We start from the raw sequence: 23,901 nt of genomic DNA on the forward strand, positions 1-23,901 counted from the left end.
TCTTCCATGAACATGTTATCATCAACCTCAGGATGAAGTGACTGAGCCACACATGCTAAGGGTTTAAATCAAAGATATGTGCAGGGTATTAAACATATACCAAGGGAATAGTTAACTTGGATACAAGGTCAAGATCAGCAACAAGTTCTCCAATCCAGTGCTGATATCAGATACAAGCTTCAAGGACAAATTTCCTCTCAAAGGCTTATTCCAGGGTCCTGAGGCTAGCATGAGGTATACACACTTGCTGGAACAAATTTATACTCTGGAGTTCATTTATGCAGCAAATGCTAAGCATCTGCCTGCAGTCCATTTAGAAGCATTTGTGGTGGATGTGGAGGGGCCCAACTCATCACTGTTGCTTGCTGACCCACATCTGCTGGAAGGTGGACAGTGAGGTTAGCACGGAGCCTCTGACCCACACAGAGTACTTGTGTTCAGGAGGAAAGATGATCTTGATCTTCATCATGTTGGGTTCCAGAGCTATGATCTCCTTTTGCATCCTATCTGTGATGCCGGAGTACATGGTGGTCCCACACAGAGTACTTGCGTTCAGGAGGAGACATGATCTTGATCTTCATCATGTCGGGTTCCAGAGCTATGATCACCTTCTGCATCCTATCTGTGATGCCGGAGTACACAGTGGTCCCGCCAGACAGCACCATGTCAGTGTAGAAGTCCTTCTGGATGTCGACATCATACTTCATGATGAAGTTGAAGGTGGTCTCCGTACCCATACCCAGGAAGGAAGGCTGGAAGGGCATCTCAGGACAGTGGAATCCCTTGCTGCCATTGGTGATCACCTGCCCATCTGGCACCTCATAGCTCTTCTCCAAGGAGGAGGAAGACATATGGTGGCCACCTCCTGCTCAAAATCCAAAGTGATGTAGCAGAGCACAGTGTGGGATATTGCATCCTCAGAGTCCATGACAATACCAGTGGTGTGGCCAGAAGCATACAGGGACAGCACAGCCCGGATGGCCTCATACGTGGAGTGTTGAGGTCTCCATGATTTGAGTCATCTGATGGTTGGCCTCAGGGTTCGGGGGGCCTCGGTCAGCAGCATGGGATGCTCCTCGGGGACCATGCGCAGCTTGTTGTAGAAGGTGTGGTGCCAGATCTTCTCCATGTCGTCCCCATTGGTGACAATGCTGTGTTCAATGGGGTTCTTCTGGCCCATATCCACCGTAATGCCCTCATGTCGGGGCTGCCAGATGATGGATAGGAACACAAATGGCGGAGGGAGAAGGGGAGGGTGTTATCCTCAGCAAAGTCAGCCTTGCACCTGCCAGAGCCATTGTCAATGACAAGCGCTGGGATCTCCTTTTCCACTGGGATCAGTGAAGGTGGTGGGAGAACCTGGAGTGCGGGCTGGCTGCAGCGAGTGAGCTAGAATCAGGATTTTAAACCATGCAGTGGCATTCAGCGTCTAAGCTCTTAAACTCCTTTATCCTTCGAGTAAAGGACCCATCATACTCTCTAATCGTCTTCCCCCAAATGAACTATTATTTACTATTCACTGTAGATTAGAAAGAAAAAGTTTAATAACTGGAAAATAACCATTAGTTTTCTCATGAAAATATCAATGAATCAGATAGATTATAAATGATATAAAATTAATTAAATGTATACATGTAATGAAATATAATTAATTAATTACATAGAATTAATTAAATATATAGAATTATTTTAAAATATATTTAAATATTCATGGACCCAGATGTCCGCCCAAGAGAAATGAAAACTAATGTCTACATAAAAACGTGTATGTGAACGCTCATAGCAGCATTATTCATAATAGTCAAAAAGTGGAAACAATTAAAATATCCATAAACTATTGATTGATAGGGGCTCCCTATTATATATGCTTTTGTATGGTCCCCTCTCACATAGAATCTGGATAGACATCACTCTCCTTTTTAAAATTAGTAATGTTTTATTTTATTTTAAAAAATATTTTGTTTATTTATTTGACAGACAGAGATCACAAATAGGCAGAGAGGCAGGCAGAGAGAGAAGAGGAAGAAAGCTCCCTGATGAGCAGAGAGCTTGATTCAGGGTCATGACCTGAGCCGAAGGCAGAGGCTTTAACCCACTGAGCCACCCAGATGCCCCTAAAATTAGTAATATTTTAAATTAGATTTAAAGTGTCATCCAAAATTTTGAAGCTCGATGATGGGTGCATGATACAGTTTTTGTATCTTTGAACATTTCTCTACATTTTTCTACTTTTTTGTTTTGCTTTGTTTTGTTTTAACCAGTAGACTACAGTGAAAGTGACATCAGTTCTAGACTTAAGCCTTGCAAATACTTGGCAAATTTTGCGCAAAAGGGAAAGGGAAAGGGAATCTTAAGCAGGCTCCAGCCCAGCACCAGGGTGGGGCGGTGGTGGGGCTCGATCTCAAGACCCGGGATCAAGACCTGAGCCAAGATCACGAGTCTGATACTTAACCAACTGAGCCACCCAGGCACCCTGCTTTGGCACTTTTGGGGAGTCCTAAAGTGCCATGTAAAAAGTCTGGCTGCCCTGCAGGAGAGATTGTAGAGACCACTTTTAGGCAACCTACTTTAACAACGGAAACCTGAGTGGGGTAGAGGGGGCCCACAGTGAAACCCTAGTTGAATACAAACAGGCCCATTAGGTGACCCACCTCAAAATATCCGTAAGCCCTAGCTGACCAATGAGTTACTTACACCTTAACACAGTTACCAAAAAGGAAAATTCCATAGTTCCCACAGCTCCTCACCTTCCCTCTTAACTGCAGCCCCTTCCCCCACACTGCCTCCTGCCAGACAGTGTCTCCTTTACTGTCCTGCCCACTTCTCTCTTGCAGTGTATTCAATAAACTTCTATCTCCTTTGTTCTGTCTTGTGTAAATTCTCCACCCAGTTGGACAGTCCCATAGAGAAGTGATCTGGAGAGGCCAGGTAGAAAGGGAGAGACCCTGGGACTGGATGGAGAAAGAGGCCCGGCCATCCCAGAAGCCCATTTCTCCCCTGCCCCTCCTAACCATCCTCAGCAAAGTTCCAGGCATGTAGGTACGCCATCTTGGATGTTCTGGTCTAATGGAGACCCAAATAACTGCAGCTTCATCTGACATCACATGGAGCAAAACTCCCGACTGAGGCCGGTCAATCCATGGAAGCATGACAGATAAGACAATAAAGCCACTGAATTTTGGAGTGTTTCTATTGTGTAGCCATAAATAATTGAAATGAATATTTTTGGTTTGTATTCTTTTTTTTTTTTTTTTTTAAGATTTTATTTGTTTAGTTGACAGAGAGAGAGATCGCAAGTAGGCAGAGAGGTAGGCAGAGGGGAAGGGAGAAGCCGGCACCCCGCTGAGCAGAGATCCTGCTGCAGGGCTCGATCCCAGAATCCTGAGATGATAACCTGAACAGAAGGCAGAGGTTTAAGCCACTGAGCCACCTAGGCGCCTCTTGGTTTGTATTCTTCTAATCTTTTAATCCCACAGATGTTCATGGCTTTGCTGTTCTTAAAGTTCTTTGGGGGAAGCTGTTCTTAAAGTTCTTTAGGGGAAGAAACTGCCGTAGTTCTTTGGAAATAATTTCAAATTTATAAAAAAGTGACGAAATATACGCAGACAGTCCATCTATCTTCCATCTTGATCCTCCACTTATTATTATTATTATTTCTTAATCATTTGAAAATAAATTGTAAACATGATGCCCCATTACCCTTTAATATTCCAGTCTGTATTTCATGAGTGCAGGGATTCAGTACAACAATCCAAATCAGGAAATTAATTCCATCCAATAATATCATCTCAGGTATATACCCCATACGAGTCTTACCCATGATCTCAGTAATGTCCCTTATATGTCCAGGATTTGAGTTAGAATCTCATGTTGCATTTAGTTGTCCTGTCTCTTTAGTCTTCTTCACCTGGAAGTTTCTCAGTTTCTTAGTCTTCTTTCATGATTTTGGCAGTTTTGGAGAGCCCAAACCAATTACTTTTTTTTTTTTTTTTAAGATTTTATTTGTTTATTTGACAGAGAGAGAGATCACAAGTAGGCAGAGAGGCAGGCAGAGAGAGAGAATGAAGGAGGCTCCCCGCTGAGCAGAGAGCCCAATGTGAGGCTTGATCCCATGACCCTGGGATTATGACTGAGCTGAAGGCAGAGGCTTAACCCACTGAGCCACCCAGGTGCCCCGAAACCAGTTACTTTTGAGAATGTTTCACAATTATGGGAACTTGTCTGCTGTTTCTTTTTAATGTATGCATTTTGTCAGAAATCTCATAGAAGTAATGCTGTGTGAGTCTCCTGGAATCATATGACATTAATTTGTTCCATTAATGGTGATGTCAACTGCTATTACTTAGTTAAGACGGTGTCTGCCAGGTTCTCTACTGTAACATAATTATTAATTATTTTGTATGAAGAATCTTTGAGATCATTTGAATATCTTGTTTCTTATCAACTTTCCATCAGCTTAAGCATTGATTAATGATTCTAACCTGAATAAATTATTCTGATGATTATGAAATAGGGATTTTTCTAAACTTATTATTCCTTCTAGATTTATCAGGTAGGATAGAAATTTCCTTTCTCTCCTATTAATTAATGTCAATATGGACCCAGGATCTTTCGTTCTTTTTTTTTTTTCAGGATTTCTTTTTTACTCACAGAGTTACAATCTGTTGGTATTATTACTTATTTTGATATTCACTTTATCCCAGACTTGACCAGCAGTAGCCCCTTCAAACTGGTTGCTATGTCTTACGGACATGTCTCCATCATTTTTCAAACATTTTTTTTTAAACTTTTTAGTGTCATAAAATGTTCTAAATACATACATCTTATATTTCCCCTAGAGTTGGTCATTCTGGCAGAGAACTGGTTCCTTTTAGTGGATAATGTTATCTAGAAACCAAGAGCTAAATATCTGATCTCATTGTTATCAGAATACTATTGCGTCTAGACCTCTTAGTGAACAAGTTAGAACACACACACATATACACACAGAATTAGTATTATTTTTATAGCATTTTTAAAGATTTTATTTATTTGAGAGAAGGAGCGAGAGAGAGAGCATGCCCATGTATGAGTTGGGGAAGGGGCAACAGGAGAAACAGACTCTCCACTGAGCAGGGAGCTGTACAGGGGCTTGATCCCAGACTCTGGGGTCATGATTTGAGTCAAAGGCAGTTGCCCCCAGATGCCCTACACACAATTATATTTATCTATCTATCTAATCAGGCCATAATACTGATATCTCCAATTCCTGTGCAATACTCCAGGATATGTTATGGACTTCCTAACTTCCATAGTTATAACACTTTTTTCTGATAGTGAAAAATCTGTATTTATTTATTTGCCTAACCCTGGACATGCCAACCTCCACCTCTTACTGGATACCAGTGGAAAGCTCAGCTGCAAAAAAGGGAAAGAGGAAGAGAAAAGAAAAGCCTTTTTAAAAAATATGTGTCGGAAATTTGAGCAACATATAGTAAACATATATGTATATTCAACTTTTTTTTTTTTGTATTTTTATTTATTTATTTATTTATTTATTTATTTTTAATTTCCAGCATAACAGTATTCATTATTTTTGCACCACACCCCGTGCTCCATGCAATCCGTGCCCTCTATAATACCCACCACCTGGTACCCCAACCTCCCACCCCCCGTCCCTTCAAAACCCTCAGATTGTTTTTCAGAGTCCATAGTCTCTCATGGTTCACCTCCCCTTCCAATTTCCCCCAACTCCCTTCTCCACTCTAAGTCCCCATGTCCTCCATGCTATTTGTTATGCTCCACAAATAAGTGAAACCATATGATAATTGACTCTCTCTGCTTGACTTATTTCACTCAGCATAATCTCTTCCAGTCCCGTCCATGTTGCTACAAAAGTTGGGTATTCATCCTTTCTGATGGAGGCATAATACTCTATCCCCAGGGGTACAGGTCTGTGAATCACCAGGTTTACACACTTCATAGCACTCACCAAAGCACATACCCTCCCCAATGTCCATAATCCCACCCCCTTCTCCCAAACCCCCTCCCCCCAGCAACCCTCAGTTTGTTTTGTGAGATTAAAAGTTACTTATGGTTTGTCTCCCTCCCAATCCCATCTTGTTTCCTTTATTCTTCTCCTATCCACTTAAGCCCCCATGTTGCATCACCACTTCCTCATATCAAGGAGATCATATGATAGTTGTCTTTCTCTGCTTGACTTATTTCGCTAAGCATGATACGCTCTAGTTCCATCCATGTTGTCGCAAATGGCAAGATTTCATTTCTTTTGATGGCTGCATAGTATTCCATCGTGTATATATACCACATCTTCTTGATCCATTCATCTGTTGATGGACATCTAGGTTCTTTCCATAGTTTGGCTATTGTGGACATTGCTGCTATAAACATTCGGGTGCACGTGCCCCTTTGGATCACTACGTTTGTATCCTTAGGGTAAATACCCAATAGTGCAATTGCTGGGTCATAGGGCAGTTCTATTTTCAACATTTTGAGGAACTTCCATGCTGTTTTCCAGAGTGGCTGCACCAGCTTGCATTCCCACCAAGCAGTTCACAGTTCAATTTTCTTAAATAGCAAAAAGGATAGAGCACCTGAGGGGCTCAGTCAGTTAAGCATCTGACTGTTGATTTTGTCTCAGGTCATGATCTCAGGGTCCTAAGACTGAGCCCCGTGTGGCGTTTGAGATTCTCTTTCTCTCTGCTCCCCCTTCTTCCCCCACCTCATGAGCTCTCTCTTAAGAAAAAAAAATAACAAAAAGGACAAACAAATTTGCTTAAAGATCCATATTATTATCATTAACAAAGATTTTAGCAAACTCGAGTTTCAGTGGCATCTCAAAAAGTATAAAAAGAATGAGATTGTGAGCTAGAAGGAACTCAGTATAATTTCTGTCTCTAAGACTCAGTGAACCTTGAGTAAATTTCCCAATTTCTCTGAAATTAAGTTTCCTCTTCTGTAAAATGGAGATGAATGGAAGACATTATTGTTTTTTGGACTAAATGAAAACAACATATATACAATGGATTACCTTGATAAAAACTGGATCTTCAGATTTTTTAAGTCAAATAAAAAGTATTACTTAAAAGTTATAAGTGGGGAAGCAGCAAGATGGTGGAGGAGCAGGAGACATAAATATTTTCAGGTCCTAGGAGTTCAGCTAGATAGTTATCAAACCATTCTGTACACCTATAAATTCAACAGGAGATTGAAGAGAAGAAGAGCAGCAATTCTAGGAACAGAAAAGTGACCACTTTCTGGAAGGTAGGATGTGAGAAAAGTGAATCTCAGGTGATATACAGGAAGATAGACTGCTGGGGGAGGGGCCAGCCCCCGGCAAGTGGTAGAGCAGCTGAGCACAAAATCAGAACTTTTTAGAAGTCTGCTCCACTGCGGGACGTTGCTCCAGAGGCTAAGCAGGGGGTAGAGCCCTCACAGAGACAGTGTGGTCTCAGGACCCGCTGGGTTACAAAAAGACCAGGGTTGTCTGAGTGTGGCAGAGCTGCCAGGTATCAGAGCAGGGAAGCCAGCTGCAGAGACGGAGCTGAGGAAGGGGTTCCCAGCTCGGGGTTACCTTAAACCATGATCGGAGGCACAGGTGGGTCCCTGCTGAGCAGGGACCCCACAAGTGGCATATCTGGGAAAACTCACCTTTCTGCCCAAGGGGTAGTGGTGCAGGAGCTTGTTGCAGGAATCTGCTGCATTTGGAGACTCCAAATGGGACTATGCGTCAGAGATAGAAACGCTCGGTCACAGTCAGGTGAGCTCAGAGTGTGGCCGGAGACCAGGGAGACAGGAGGGATTGACTTCTCTTCTCTGTGGGAGCACTGAGGAGTGGGGCCCTGAGCTCTCAGCTCCTCCATGCTGGAGACTGGGAGGCCGCCATCTTCAGTTCTCCTCCTCTAAACCTGTATGGAAAGCATTCAGATAACAAAAGCTCCCAAGAGCAGACCCAAGCAGATTACTTAGACTGGCCCCTGGCAAGGGTGGTGCAATTCCACCTCTGGCAAAGATATTTGAGAATCACTGCCACAGGCCCCATCCCCAGAAGATCAGCAAGAACATCCAGCCTAGACCAAGTTCACCTGTCAATGAGAATGCAGAACCCCAGGGCTAGGGGAATGCAGCATATAGAATTCATGGTTTTCCCCTCATGATTCTTTAGTCTTTCAAAGTTAAAATAAAAAAAATTTTTTTTCTTATTTTATTTTTTCTTCTTTCTTACTTTGACCTTTTTAAAACTATTTTATCTTATCAATACCTTTTCAAAAAACTTTAAAAAATTTATGTATTTATTTGACAGAGAGAGAGAGAGATTGAGATCACAAGTAGGCAGAGAGGCAGGCAGAGAGACAGGCAGAGAGAGAAGGGGAAGCATGCTCCCCACTGAGCAGAGAGCCTGATGCGGGGCTCAATCCCAGGACCCTGGGATTATGACTGAGCTGAAGGCTGAGGCTTAACCCACTGAGGCACCCAGGTGCCCTCAAAAAATCTTTTTAAATTTAAATTTTCATTGTATAGTAATATTCTATCCCTTCATTGTATTTAACCTTATTTTTAATATACATATGGGTTTTTCTTTCTTTAAAATTTTGGGATACAGTTTCTTCTCCTTCTCCTCCTCCTCCTCCTTCTCCTCCTCCTCCTCCTCCTCCTTCTTCTTCTTCTTCTTTTTTTAAGATTTTATTTATCCACCTGACACAGAGAGAGATCACAAGTAGGCAGAAAGGCAGGCAGAGAGCGAGTGGGGGAAGCAGGCTCCCTGCTGAGAAGAGAGCCCGATGTGGGGCTCAATCCCAGGACCCTGAGATCATGACCTGAACTGAAGGCAGAGGCTTAACCCACTGAACCACCCAGGTGCCCCCTTTATTTATTTATATATATTTTTTCAGTGTTCCAAAATTCATTGTTTATGCACCACACCCAGGGCTCCATGCAAAATGTGTCCTCCTTAATACAGTTTCTTCTAACAGATCAAAGTGTACCCTAAATCTAGCACATGGCTTTGCTCTAGTCTCCAGCCTGATCACATTCTTTCTTCTTCTTTTTTTTCTTTTTTCAACCAACTTATCAATTCCTTTTTTAGAATATTTTTCAATTTTCATCTTTACAGTCATGTTCTATCCTTTCATTGTCTTTACCCTTATTTTTGTATATATATGTTTTTCTTTCTTTAAAATTTGGGGAGGCATGAGGCGCCTGGGTGGCTCAGTGGGTTAAGCCACTGCCTTCGGCTCAGGTCATGATCTCAGGGTCCTGGGATCGAGTCCTGCATCGGGCTCTCTGCTCAGCAGGGAGCCTGCTTCCTCCTCTCTCTCTCTCTGCCTGCCTCTATGCCTACTTGTGATCTCTCTCTATCAAATAAATAAATAAAATCTTTTTTTTTTTTTAAAGATTTTATTTATTTATTTGACAGAAAAGATCACAGTAGGAGAGAGGAAGGGAAGAGATCACAGAGAGAGAGGAAGGGAAGCAGGTCCCCCGCTGAGCAGAGAGCCTGATGTGGGACTCGATCACAGGACCCTGAGATCATGACCTGAGCCGAAGGCAGCGGCTTAACCCACTGAGCCACCCAGGCGCCCCTAATCTTTAAAAAAAATAAAATTTGGGGAGGCAGTTTCTTCTAACAGACCAAAATACACCCAAAATCAAGTGTGTAGCTCTGTTCTATTCACCAGTCTAGTATATATATATATTTTTTTCTTTTTTTTTCCTCCTTTCTTCTCCCCCCGGTTTCAGGTCTTTTCCAATGTGATTAGTGTATATTTTTCTGGGGTCATTGCTAACCTTTTAGTATTTTGTTCTCTCATTTGTCTATTCTTATCTGGATAAAATGACAGGGTGGAAAAACTCACCTCAAAAAAAAAAAAAAAAGAAGAACAAGAGACAGTACAGACAGCCAGAAACCTAATCAATCAATATGGACATTAGTAAGATGTCAGAACTAGAGTTCAGAATGATGACTATCGAGGTGCTAGCTGGGCTCAAAAAAACAAAAACAAAAACAAAATAAGAAAACTATAGAAGGTACTAGAGAATCCCTTTTTGGATTTATAAAAGAACTAAAATCTAACCAAGTTGAAATCAAAAAAGTTATTAATGAGGTGCAATAAAAAATGGAGAATATTACCACTAGGATAAATGAGGCAGGAGAATTAGTGATGTAGAAGACCAAATGATGGAAAATAAGGAAGCTGAGAAAAAGAGAGATAAACAACTACTGGACCACAAGGAGAGAATTCGAGAGATAAGTGATACCATAAGACAAAACAATATTAGAATAACTGGAATCCCAGAAGAAGAAGAAGAAAGAGAGAGAGGGCCAGAAGGCTAATTGGAGCAAATTATGGCAGCAAATTTCCCTAATTTGGTGAAGGGAACAAACATCAAAACCCAGGAGGCACAGAGAATCCCCCTTAAAATAAAAAAAAGTAGGTCAACACCCCATCATCTAAGAGTAAAACTTACAAGTCTCAATGACAAAGAGAAAATCCTGAAAGCAGCTCCAGACAAGAGGTCTATAACATACAATGGTCTCCAATGGTGGAAATATTAGGCTGGCAGCAGACCTATCCACAGAGACCTGGCAGGCCAGAACGGACTGGCATGATATATTTAGAGTACTAAATGAGAAAAATATGTAGCCAAGAATACTATATCCAGCGAGGCTGTCATTGAAAATAGAAGGAGAGATAAAAAGCTTCCAGGACAAACAAAAACTAAAAGAATTTGCAAATACCAAACCAGCCCTACAGGAAATATTGAAAGGGGTCCTCTAAGCAAAGAGAGAGCCTAAAAAGAACAGAACAGAAAGGAACAGAGACAATATACAGTAACAGTCACCTTACAGGCAATATAATGGCACTAAATTCATATCTTTCAATAGTTATCCTGAATGTAAATGGGCTAAATGCCCCAATCAAAAGACATAGGGTATCAGAATGGATAAAAACAAAAACAAAGGGGCTGCCTGGGTGGCTCAGTGGGTTAAGTCTCTGCCTTTGGCTCAGGTCATGATCTCAGGGTCCTGGGATTGAGTCCCACATTGGGCTCTCTGCTAGGCAGGGAGCCTGCTTCCTCCTCCCTCTCTCTCTCTCTCTCTCTGCTTGCCTCTCTGCCTACTTGTGATCTCTCTGTCAAATAAATAAAATCTTAAAAAAAAAAAAGCAGAAACTTAAAACAAAACAAAACAAACAAACAAAACCCAAGACCCATCAGTATGCTGTCTATAAGAAACTCATTTTAGACCCAAAGGCACCTCAAGATTTAAAGTGAGGGGGTGGAAAACCATTTACCATGCTAATGGACATCAAAAGAAAGCTGGAATGGCAATCCTTATGTCAGATAAATTAGATTTTAAACCAAAGACTATAATAAAAGATGAGGAAGGACACTATATCATACTTAAAGGGTCTGTCCAACAAGAAGATCTAACAATTTTAAATATCTATGCCCCTCACAGGGGAGCAGCCAATTATATAAACCAAATAATAAAATCAAAGAAACACATTGACAATAATACAATAATAGTAGGGCACTTTAACACCCTCCTCCCCAAAATGGACAGCTTATCTAAGCAAAAGATCAGCAAGGAAATAAAGGCTTTGGGTGACCCACTGGACCACAGGGACATCACAGACATATTTGGAACACTCCATCCCCAAGCAACAGAATACACATTCTTCTCTAGTGTGCATGGGACATTCTCCAGAACAGATCACATCCTGGGTCACAAATCAGGTCTCAGCTGGTATCAAAAGATTGGAATCATTCCTTGCATATTTTCAGACCATAATGCTTTGACACCAGAACTCAATCACAAGAAGGAAGTTGGAAAGAACTCAAATTCATGGAAGCTAAAGAGCATCCTACTAAAGAATGAAGGGATCAACCAGGATTAAAGAAGAATTTTAAAAACTCATGGAAACAGGGCACCTGGGTGACTCAGTGGGTTAAAGCCTCTGCCTTCAGCGTAGGTCATGATCCCAGGGTCCTGGGATCGAGCCCCACTTTGGGCTCTCTGCTCCGTGGGGAGCCTGCTTCCTCCTCTCTCTTTCTGCCTGCCTCTCTGCCCATTTGTCATCTCTGTCTGTCAAATAAATAAATTTTTAAAAAATCTTTTTAAAAAATTCATGGAAACAAATGAAAATGAAAACACAACTGTTCAAAATCTTTGGGATACAGCAAAGGCAGTCCTGAGAGTAAAGTATATAGCAATACAAGCCTTTCTCAAGGAACAAGAAAGATCTCAAGTACACAACCTAACCCTACACCTAAAGGAGCTGGCGAAAGAAAGTAAAGAAAGCCTAAACACAGCAGGAGAAGAGAAATAATAAAGATCAGAGCAGAAATCAATGAAACAGAAATGAAAAGAACAGTAGAGCAAATCAGTGGAACTAGGCGCTAGTTCTTTGAAAGAATTAACAAGATTGATAAACCCCTGGCCAGACTCATCAAAAAGAAAAGAGAAAGGACCCAAATTAATAAAATCATGAATGAAAGGGGAGAGATCACAGCCAACACCAAAGAAATACAAATAATTATAAGCACTCATTAGGAGAAACTATACGCCAGCAAATTTGACAATCTGGAAGAATATGCTTTCCTAGAGGCATATAAACTACCAGAACTAAACTGGAAGAAATAGAATACCTGAACAGACCCATAACCAGTAAGGAGATTGAAGTAGTCATCAAAAATCTCCCAACAAACAAGAGCCCAGGGCTAGACAGCTTCCCAGGGGAATTCTACCAAACAGTTAAAGTAGAATTAATACTTATTCTCCTGAAACTCTTCCAAAAAATAAAAATGGAAGGAAAACTTCCAAACTTATTTTATGAGGCCTGCATTACCTTGATCCCAAAACCAGACAAAAATGCCATCAAAAAGGAGAATTACAGATCAATACCCTTAATGAACACAGATGCAAAAATTCTCACCCAAATACTAGCCAATAGGATCCAACAGTACACTGAAAGGATTATTCACCACAACCAAGTGGGATTTATTCTTGGGCTGCAAGGTTGGTTCGATACCTGCAAATCAATCAATGTGATACAATACATTAATAAAAGAAAGAACAAGAACCACATGATACCCTCAATAGATGCTGAAAAAGCATTTGACAAAGTATAGCATCCTTTCTTGATCAAAACTCTTCACAGTGTAGGGATAAAGGATACATACTTCAATATCGTAAAAGCCATCTGTGAAAAACCCACAGTGAATATCATTTTCAGTGGGGGAAAACTGAGACCTTTCCCGCTAAGGTCAGGAACACGGCAAGGATGTCCACTATCACCACTGCTATTCGACATAGTACTAGAAGTCCTAGCCTTGGGAATCAGACAACAAAAAGAAATTAAAGGCATCCAAATCTGCAAAGAAGTCTCTTTGCAGATGATATGATATCTTATGTGGAAAACCCAAAAGACTCCATTCCAAAATGGCTCGAACTCATACAGGGATTCAGTAAGGTGTCGGGATATAAAATCAATGCACAGAAATCAGTTGCATTTCTTTCTTTCTTTCTTTTTTTTTTTTTAAAGATTTTATTCATTCATCTGATAGACAGAGATCACAAGTAGACAGAGAGGCAGGCAGAGAGAGGAGGAAGCAGGCTCCCCATGGAGCAGAGAGCCCAATGTGGGGCTCAATCCCAGGACCCTGGGATCATGACCTGAGCCAAAGGCAGAGGCTTTAACCCACTGAGCCACCCAGGCGTCCTATTAGTTGCATTTCTATACACCAAGAGAAATTAAGAAATCAATCCCACTTACAATTGCATCCCAAAACCATAAGTTACCTAGGAATAAACCTAACCAAAAGGCAAATATTCTGTACTCAAAAAACTATGAAGTACTCATGAAAGAAATTGAAGAAGACACAAAGAAATGGAAAAATGTCCCATGCTCATGGATTGGAAGAACAAATATTGTGAAAATGTTTATGGTACCTCATGCAATCTACACATTTAATTCAATCCCCATCAAAATACCATCCACTTTTTCAAAGTAGTGGAACAAATAATCCTAAAATTTATATGGCACCAGAAAAGACCCCGAATAGCCAGAGGAATGTTGAAAAAGAAAACCAAAGTTGGCAGCATCACAATTCCAGACTACAAGCTCTATTACAAAGCTGTAATTATCAAGTATGGTACTGGCACAAAAACAGACACATAGATCAATGGAACAGAATAGAGAGCCCAGAAATGGACCTTCAACTCTATGGTCAACTAATCTTCAACAAAGGAGGAAAGAATATCCAATGGAAAAAAGACAATCTTTTCAACAAATGGTGTTGGAAAAATTTTGGATAGTCACATGAAGAATTAAACTGGAGCACTTCCTTACACCATACACAAAAAACTCAAAAAAAACTCAAAAAAAAGAAAAGAAAAGAAAAGAAAAGTAGTGTTTTGTCACCAAATAAAGAGGAATGTGATGTTGGAAAGTCAAAATAAAAGACGATTGCTTCAAAATGATATGATGGGGTAAAAGAACTCATTACATGGACCAGGAACTGCTTTGAGTCTCTGAGAAACTTACAGGGAATCCACATTATTTTTCATAAAAATATGTCATTTATGTTAACACATGATGGGTTTATCATTATTTTAAAAATGAATTAATAAATATGTAAAAGTTTTATCAATTCCTTAAAACAGAAAATATTAATAAATATAATCACATAAACAAATGATCTTTGGGGGGCCCTCAATAATTTTTAGAAGTGCATAGAGGTCCTGAGATCAAAACATTTGAGAACTGCTGTCATATGCAAAATGAGCCATTCATCAATTTTGTTATGTAGTGGTTTTACTCACTAGCATAATTCTGGGATCTGCAAAGCATTGCTGAAACAAGTGTTCTGTACATAAAAATCTGGGAATGAAATTTCCATTTGATGGATTACAGAAATGCATGGGAATGAGGGAGATAGAACTCAGTCACCACACAGCTAAGAAAATAGTGTCCTCTGATTATTCCTTTGCCATTATAAGTAGGTAAGATTTACAAATTAAAGGTTCTTTGGAGATGTTTAAAAGAGGAGATTGAGTTCTCATTTATTTTCAAAAGAACAGCAGGACAAGTTAATAAATAAAATATCAGAGTAGGCAGTAGTATGGGGAAGTTAGAAGCAAGAAATATTACATTTTATTTTATTTTATTATTATTTTTTTAACTTAACAGACAGAGATCACAAGCAGGCAGAGAGGCAGGCAGAGAGAGAGGAGGAAGCAGGCTCCCTGCTGAGCAGAGAGCCCGATGTGGGGCTTGATCCCAGGACCCTGAGATCATGACCTGAGCTGAAGGCAGAGGCTTTAACCCACTGAGCCGCCCACTGAGCAATTTTAAAAATTGCTTCCAAGAAAAAGGAGTATAGATGTATCCAACTAAAAGACTTACATGAATGTTTATAGAAGTTTCATTTATATAGTCAAAATGTGGGGGGAAAAATCAAATGTCCACCACCTGTAGAAAGGATACATGTTGGTTTATTTATTTATTTATTTAGATTATATTTATTTGACAGAGAAAGAGAGAGAGAACACAAGCAAGGGAAGCAGCAGGCAGAGGAAGAGGGAGAAGCAGGCTCTCCGCTGAGCAGAGAGACGGATCCCTGAGATCATGACCTGAGCCAAAAGCAGATGCTTAACTGACTGAGCCACCTCAGTGCTCCCAGAAGGCCTGAATGAAACAAAAAGGGTGACTCTCCCCCAAGTAAGAGAAAATTCTTTCTTTCCTGACCACCTTCCAACTGGGACATTAGCTTATTTCCTGTCTCCAGACTAAAACTGAAACATGGCCTTTTCCTGGGTCTTGAGCCTGGCGGCCTTTGACAGGAATTACACCATCAGCTCTCCTTCACACTTAGACTAGAACGAAAACATTGCTCTCCTGGGTCTCCAGATAGCCAGTCATCCTACAGATCTTGGGACTTGCCCTTCTCTATTACGGTATGAATTAATTCCTTATAATAAATCTCTTTTGGGGACACCTGGGTGGCTCACTTGTTTGAGCGTCTCCCTTCAGCTTGGGTCATGACCCCAGGGTCATGGAATAGAGTCCCACATTGGGCTCCTTGCTCTGCCTGGAGCCTGCTTCTCCCTCTGCCTGCCGCTTCCCCAGCTTGTGCTCCCTCTCTCTCTCACACAAATAAATTAATAAAATCTTATATTAAAAAAAAAAATCTCTTTCATTCTTACTGGCTCTGTTTCTCAAGAGAGCCCTGACTAATACATTCAGTAACTGAAAAATCCTGAGGTCAGTTTGGCTTTAGGAGAGGACTGAGTCTAGAATTTCACTGCAGACATATTTCTCTCTGTCTCCCTCTCACTTCTTGACATTGCCTTCAAATTCAAGCTCCTATGGTGTTCCTCAAAGCTCAAACTTTCCCTTAATGAAAGCAAAATGATTGTAGATTCTATTTTTACATCATGCCTTGAGGGAAAAAGAAAACTTGTCTTTGGGAGCTTGTGTACTTGGGAGTCACTCTTTCTTGCATTGGGCCAGATTGGATCAAATGCTCATTCCTGAACCACCCATTCTGAGCAGGTAGATAGACAGTATTGATTGGCCCATACCCATCAGGCACTATCCTTGGAGGTGTATTCTTGTGCATCAGAAAGGGGCAAGGACCTACGTTAGAAAAATGAAAGGTTTCCTAGATCTCCTAACTTGGTTTCATTAAGGCCGAATTTATCCCTCGGCTATCCTATCTGCAAGACTGCCTGGGTCGTTTAGCTGCGTTCTGATAGCAGGAAGGGGAAATACATTTTGGGTGGACAGCTAGCAGTGTCTATACTAATAACAAAGAGTGGGATTAGCATACTTGGTTCAGACAATTCATGGTTCTTCCCTTAGGTTTGGGAAGGGTTCCACCTTTTCTGAGCATGTCTGCCTCTTCTGGCAGGTTAGATGTCCCAAATGTTCTCCTTAAATGTGACATTGATACTTCTCTGTGTTCTTTTTCTGATATCTGGGTAGGCCTATGCATGACTCAGGTGGGAAGTGCATTTTGTGACTTGCAAGACTAGGTTAGAAAAGGTGAGACAGCTTCTGCCTAGCTGTCCTTTGAGAGATGTGCCTTTGTAGTATGGAGTTCCTGTATGAGAAGTCTGGCTACCTGAAGTTGGCATGCTTGAGAGGTGATGGTGGGGGGACCATGTAGAAATAGAAAGAGCTTCTTGAAAGGCACTGCCATGTAAGCCCCCAGCTCTCCTCATCTTCCCAGTCCAGGTATCAAACACGTGACTAAGGGAGCTTTGGAGATGATTCCGGCTGACTGCAACCTTTTGAGAGATTCCTAACTAGAACCTTCCAGCCAAGCCAGTTCCAAATTCTTAAGGCACAGAAAACATGACAGAGGACAAAGGATTGTTGTTTTGGAGTAATTTATAGGCAATGACAGATAAGTAATATACCTCTTCCAACTGTGAGATTCTATAAGCTAAAGATGAACGAGAGAATGTCTATTGGGTAGGCAACCAATAGTGTCTGCCCCTCTCATAAGTAACAAATGTGTTAAAACAATAATTCAGTGCCTATAAAAATAAAAACTGAAGGCCATTTTTCAAAGCATTATTCACAACAATGAAAAGTTGGAGGCAACCTAAATGTCCAGTAAGAAGATGTTTAAATAAGTTATGATTCTTGCACACTTTAAATGTAATATGGCTAAAAATAACTTTATAAAAATCAAGTTTTGAAGAATATTCAATGTCATGAGCATATGTTCTTGACATAATAATGTTAAGGTGAAAATAGCAGGAATAAAAATTGAACAGTATACTTTAAAAGGGTGAATTTTACGATGTGTAAATTATCTCAGTAAAAAATTTGTATGAGAAAAAAATGAACACATACATAAAAATGTATATGAACAGAAAAAAGGCTGAAAAGGAATATGTTAAAATGTTATTAGCAGTTATCTAAAATAACTGAAATTTTACATAGTTTTTAATGGCCTTCTTGGTAGCTTTCTCACACAAGGTAGAAGGTTGAAGTGCAATAAAACAGTGAGAACACCAGAAAAAGAGTGAAGCTGAAAATGATTTAAATCCACATTGAATTTTTTAAAAAATTGGTCAAAAAGGAGACGAGCAGGATCATAAGGTAGTTTTATTCTGTTTTTTTTTTTGATGGACCTCCCTTCTGTTTTCCATAATGTCTGTAACAGTTTACATTCCCAACAGTGAATAAGGATTCACTTTTCTCCACATCTTCACCGACACTTACTATTTTTTGACTTTTTGATAATAGTCATTCTAATGGATATGAAGTGATATTTCAGTGTGATTTTGATTTACATTTCTCTGATTATTAGTGACCTAGAGCACTTTTTCATATACCCGTTGGCTGCTTGGCTGTCTTCTTTGGAAAATGCAATCCCACTTCTGGGCATATATCCAAATGAAATGAAATCTAGACCTTGAGGAGAAGTCTGTACTCCCACGTTCATTGCAGCATTATTCACAACAGTCAGGACATGGAACAATTTAAGTGCTTGTCAAAGAATAAGGAAATGTGGCATGTGTATAGAGTGGAATATTATTTACCCTTAACAAAGAAGTAAGTTCTTTCATTTGTGAAAACATGGATGAATCTGGAGATGTGATGCTGAGTGAAATAAGCCAGACACACAAAGATAAAATGCACAATCTGTGGCATCTAAAAAAGTTGAACCCAGAAACAGAGTAGAAGGGGTGTGGGAATAAAAGGTACACATAGGGAATATAGTTATTGATATTGTAACAGTGTTTTATGGTGGCAGATGGTAGCTACACTTGTGGTGAGCATAGCATAATGTATAAACTTGTGAAGTCACTGTTTTGTACACCTGAAACTAGTGTAACATTGTGTATCAACTGTAATCAAGTTTTAAAAATTAAAAAGAAAGAAAAGAAAAGATAACCAGGGAATGGTGTATGGAGGATAGTGGGAGAAATGGGGAGATGTTTGTCAAAGGGTACAAACTTTCAGTTATCAGATGAGTAACATCTAGAGACATAATGTACATCATGGTGACTATAGTTAATGACAATGCATTGTATACTCGACATTTTCTAAGAGAGTAGATCTTAAGTATTCTCATACACAGGAAAGAACGGTAACTATATGAGATTATGAATGTGTGAAATATCTTGATTGTGGTAATTATTTCAAAATGTATATTATATCAAAACATGTACACTATGTGGGTGTGTATATGTATGTGTGTGTGTAAAGTTTTGTTAATTACACCTCATTAAAGATGGGGTAGAAAAAGAAAAGAAGATACATGTTGCTTTCAAAGTGATGGGGGAAGTGGTTGTGGTTTTGGGTGGGGTTATGGGGTGGAGTATGGTGTACATGAAGCATTTAGGGAAGAAAAGGAAGAAGTTCTAAATGAGCTACTGTGTGGTTCTGATGTGGGGACAATGTGGGGGAAGAGATTGATGAGGTGGTCTGAAGAGTGAAGGTCCCTCTGTGTGCGCTGGGGATGCTGTGTGTGTGTGAGTTGACTTACTCATGTGGGTGTGGAGTATACCAGAGAGGACTGAGAAGGTGTGAACCAATCCTCAGACACACGACTGAAGTAGAGTGGCCCAAGAGGGAATCAGGAGGAGAGCACAGAAATTGAACAACTACATACGAGTAAATACAGAAGACTCAGGTTTGATATCCAGCTCTTTCCTTGAATAAAATTTCCGCAAACTGTATTCTTACTAACAGTTGCTACTATGTCTCAATTTCCCAGTCTGTGTAATAAAAGAAAGCTGTACTCCCTGGTTTTCCACCTGTCTCAGAATGCTGAGAATCCAAAGTTCCCCATGCCAATGGGCACTTTGTAAAATAACTGCCACCATCCAAAACTCTCCCCTGATTATTTTTAACTGAGAAATGCTAAATTTTTATATCTTGTTCAAGGTTCCCTATCATTGGTGGCCTTCAGACTAATTGCATGGCAGAGCGATGCTGAGCTGGCTGTGACCACAAGAAAATGTCACACAGTCCTTAACCTTGGTAGGTTATAATCTTGTGGAAATTTACCTTCATTCTTATCTTTGAGCTGTGTGAACATTCACTGTACTCTGGTGACAGTAGCCCCTGTCATCCAAAGTTTCACTTTCAGGGGATTCAGTTATCTACTGTCAACTGTGGAAGCAGTTAATCTTCCTTCTGACAGATGACAGAAGGTTGATAGTTGCCTGCTATTCACCTTATTCATCTCATCACGTAGGCATTTGATTATCTCATAGCACCATAAGAGGAAAGGCAAACAACTTACAGTAAGATATTTTGGGTGAAAGACCACACTCACAAACTTTTATTGTTCTGTATTGCTATAATTGTTTACTTTATTGTTAGCTATTGTTGCTAATCTCTTCCTGTGCCTAATTTATAAATTAAACTTTATCATAGGTATGTACGTATAGGAAAAAACAGGGTATATAGGGTTTGATAATATCTGCAGTTTGGGGCATCCACTGGGAGTCTTGGAATGTATTCCCCCATGAGAAAGGGTAGACAATTGTATTGTAATCACTGTCCCGGAATGTGCTCCCACCTCCGGGCTTGCTCATTCTGGAACATCTGCCTCTTGTCTGCCTAACCAAACAGTATTCTTCCTTTGAGGCCAGATTTAGTTTCACTGTCCCATAAATTCTTTCTTATCCTTAGGGCCATGCTGATCTCTTCTTAGCTGGTACATGACTACATGGCCTTCACCACATTATTTGTGACTTAGTTTCACGATGGTTCCTAGTCCAGTGCTGGCTGTGAATTGACCTCACTTAACATCTTTCTCACGCTGACTATGTGCTAAGCCCTTTGCATAAAAAAAAGATTGAAAAGATTATTATCCTTGTTTTGGAGATGAGAAAAACCAAAGCTTTGTAACTCACCATGTGTCAAATTGGAATGGAGTGGGTAAATGCTAGCTATAAATCTGGGGTTTTGTTCCTGTGGAGAAAGAATAGAACAAATATTGGGGACATCTAGCAGTCTCTATAATAGAGGAGAGAAATGTGTAAAATGGTCGTGTGATAATTGTGGCAAGTGTTATGAAGGAAAAAAGGATTGTTACCAATAGTTTATGCCAGGGTTTTGTGGTGGGAAGTCATATTGAAAGAACTAGAAGTAGGCCTTGAAGGTAAGTACATTAGTATTCCATTGCAATGTAACAAATTCCTCATACCACTCATAAATTATCTCACAATTGTAAAGGTCACACATTTGTCCTCCATGGTGTGGTTTGGTTCAATGCTCAGAAGCAGTCTGAAATCAAGGTGTCGAATGGACTCTTCTTGTCTGGAGGCTCTGCAGGAACATCTGTTTCAGGATCATTCTTCGTGTTGGAAGAATTTCGTTCCTTGCAGCTGTGGGAATGAGGTCCACATTTTCCTGCTGTCTGTCAGCCAGAGTCCACTCACAGCTCCTAGAAGCTGCCTACATTCCTTGATATGTGGCCTTCTGCAACTTTAATCCAGCGACAGTTTGTTAAATCCTTATGGTTCTAATTTTTAACTTCTTCTTCCGTGGAGAGCTAAAGAAAACTTTCTGCTTTAAAGGGGCTGATGTAATTAGGTCAGACTTGCCTGGATACTCTCCCTATTTTAAGGTCAACTGTGCTATATCAAACATTTCCACGGAGGTGAAATTCATTACATTTGTAGTCTTGCGGATTATACCAGGGATAGGAAATCTAGGCAGACCTCTTAGAATTTTACCTACCACAGTAGGTAAGACTTAGACAAGCAGATAAAGCTTTCTAGTTGAGAAAGAAATGTAGGCAAAAGCTCAAAAGAGAAACTCCATCAGTGATTTTTGGAGATTGTGAATACGTCATCTCCCCCAATGTCTTGGTCCCCTATTCCCACCCCACATCACCTCCCTCTCCCCACTCCTGTCCAATGATCACAGCTGGTTTCTCCTCTTGGGCAGGATTTCAAGTGTGCTCCCCATAGTGTCTAGGGGTGAGGCATTATGGTGGTCATTGTCAACTCAAGCTATTAGTGCTAAAGCATGTTTGGCAGTTGTTAGGTGGCAGTGGGCCTCCTTCCCTCCCTTGATCCAGTTACTGAGCAAGCCTCAGTGTGGAGGGAAAGATGCCTTTTGAGATCACGCATCTGCTGTGGGAAGTCCTGTGGGAAGGGGAGATGCCTGACTTGGCTTCCATGCTTCTAGCTGGGAACAGTACATGAGTCTAGCAGCTGGCAGGAGGGGGCTCCAGGCAGCCAGTGGGTTGCATGGGCCCCCAAGTCCCTGTGGGGTTCTGTATTTATTTAAAAGGTATCTCTCCGGTCAGGTTAATGTGACATTAAATAGTAAGTTAAAAATATCATTACAGGGGGCGCTTGGGTGGCTCGGTGGGTTGAGCCACTGCCTTCGGCTCAGGTCATGATCTCGGAGTCCTGGGATTGAGCCCCGCATCGGGCTCTCTGCTCAGCAGGGAGCCTGCTTCCTCCTCTCTCTCTGCCTGCCTCTCTGCCTGCTTGTCATCTCTCTCTGTCAAATAAATAAATAAAATCTTAAAAAAAAATATCATTACAGGCTGAGAGAGAAACTGCCAAAGAAAGGAACAAATTTTATATTTTGGAATCTTTTTTTTTTTTTAAGATTTATTTATTTTAGAGAGCAGGGAGGGGCAGAGGGAGAGGGAGAGAGAGAGAGAGTCTCTAGCAAACTCTCGATCTCACAACCCTGAGATCAGAACCTGAGCGAAACCAAGAGTTAGATGCTTAATGACTGTGCCACCCAGGTGCCCCTATTTTACTGTCATTCCCCAAGGGGATCCATGTTTTCATTTTGCACTGGGTCCCACAAATTGAGTAGCTTGACCCCGTGAAATTTTGGGTAAACTGCAGAGTTTAGTTTTCTTATCTATAAAATGAGGGAGAATAAAATAATATATACTGCATATACCTCAATTTGAATAAGGGCTTATACAATGCCTAGTACTTACAGAGTACTAAATAAATGTTAACTTAAAATAGAGGGATAAAGAATTCCATTGTCTATAAGACTATTTTGCCTCTCGCAAAATGTGGGACCTTGAGAAATATTTTCCTTTTTCCCCCTTTTTAAAAATGATTTTATTTATTCATTTGAAAGAGAGATAGAGAAAATGAGTAGAGGAAGGGTAGAGGGAGTGGGAGAGGGGAAGCAGACACTCCACTAAGCAGAGAGCTGGATGTGGGACTCCATCTCAAGACCTGAGATCATGACCTGAGCCAAAGACAGACGCTTAACCAACTGAGCCACCCAGGCACCTTGACAACTACTTTCATTGACTTGAAGATCTTCAGCTTGGATGTATTAGTGAAAGTATTACATCCGCATGGGAAAGCTTGGGCAAGAGAGAATGTGAGATGAGGAAGACATTCATAAGATGTACACAAAGTGCACTGTGAGAGGATTAGTAATTTGGTCCTATCAAAATACAAAATGCATATACTTTTTAAATTTTCACTTCCTTTCTAGGTATCTATCCTAGAGAAATACACACGTGCCCAATACAGAGACAAGTACAATGATGCTCATGCAGAATTGTTTTTTTTTTTTTTTTAAAGATTTTATTTATTTATTTGACACAGAGAGATCACAAGTAGGCAGAGAGGCAGGCAGGCAGAGAGAGAGAGAGAGAGAGAGGAGGAAGCAGGCTCACTGCCGAGCAGAGAGCCCGATGCGGGACTCGATCCCAGGACCCTGAGATCATGACCTGAGCCAAAGGCAGTGGCTTAACCCACTGAGCCACCCAGGCGCCCCAGAATTGTTTTTTAATACTGAAAAACAGGATTCAACCTAAATGTCCATTACTAGGAAATAAGTTCTATAAATTGTTTGATTTCGTTCACTGGAATACCATGCAGCTACTAAAAAAAGAGTGAAGTAGACCTGTATCAATGGTGAAAGA

General features: G+C 40.6%; 1 pseudogene; it reads right to left on the reverse strand.

Moving 5' to 3' along the window:
- Positions 1-352: 352 nt before the first annotated feature.
- On the reverse strand, positions 353-3,048 carry LOC116572813 (annotated as a pseudogene).
- Between the last annotated feature and the right edge of the window lie 20,853 nt (positions 3,049-23,901).

Source organism: Mustela erminea, chromosome 14, assembly GCF_009829155.1.
Source record: "Mustela erminea isolate mMusErm1 chromosome 14, mMusErm1.Pri, whole genome shotgun sequence".
Classification (NCBI taxonomy): Eukaryota; Metazoa; Chordata; class Mammalia; order Carnivora; family Mustelidae; genus Mustela; species Mustela erminea.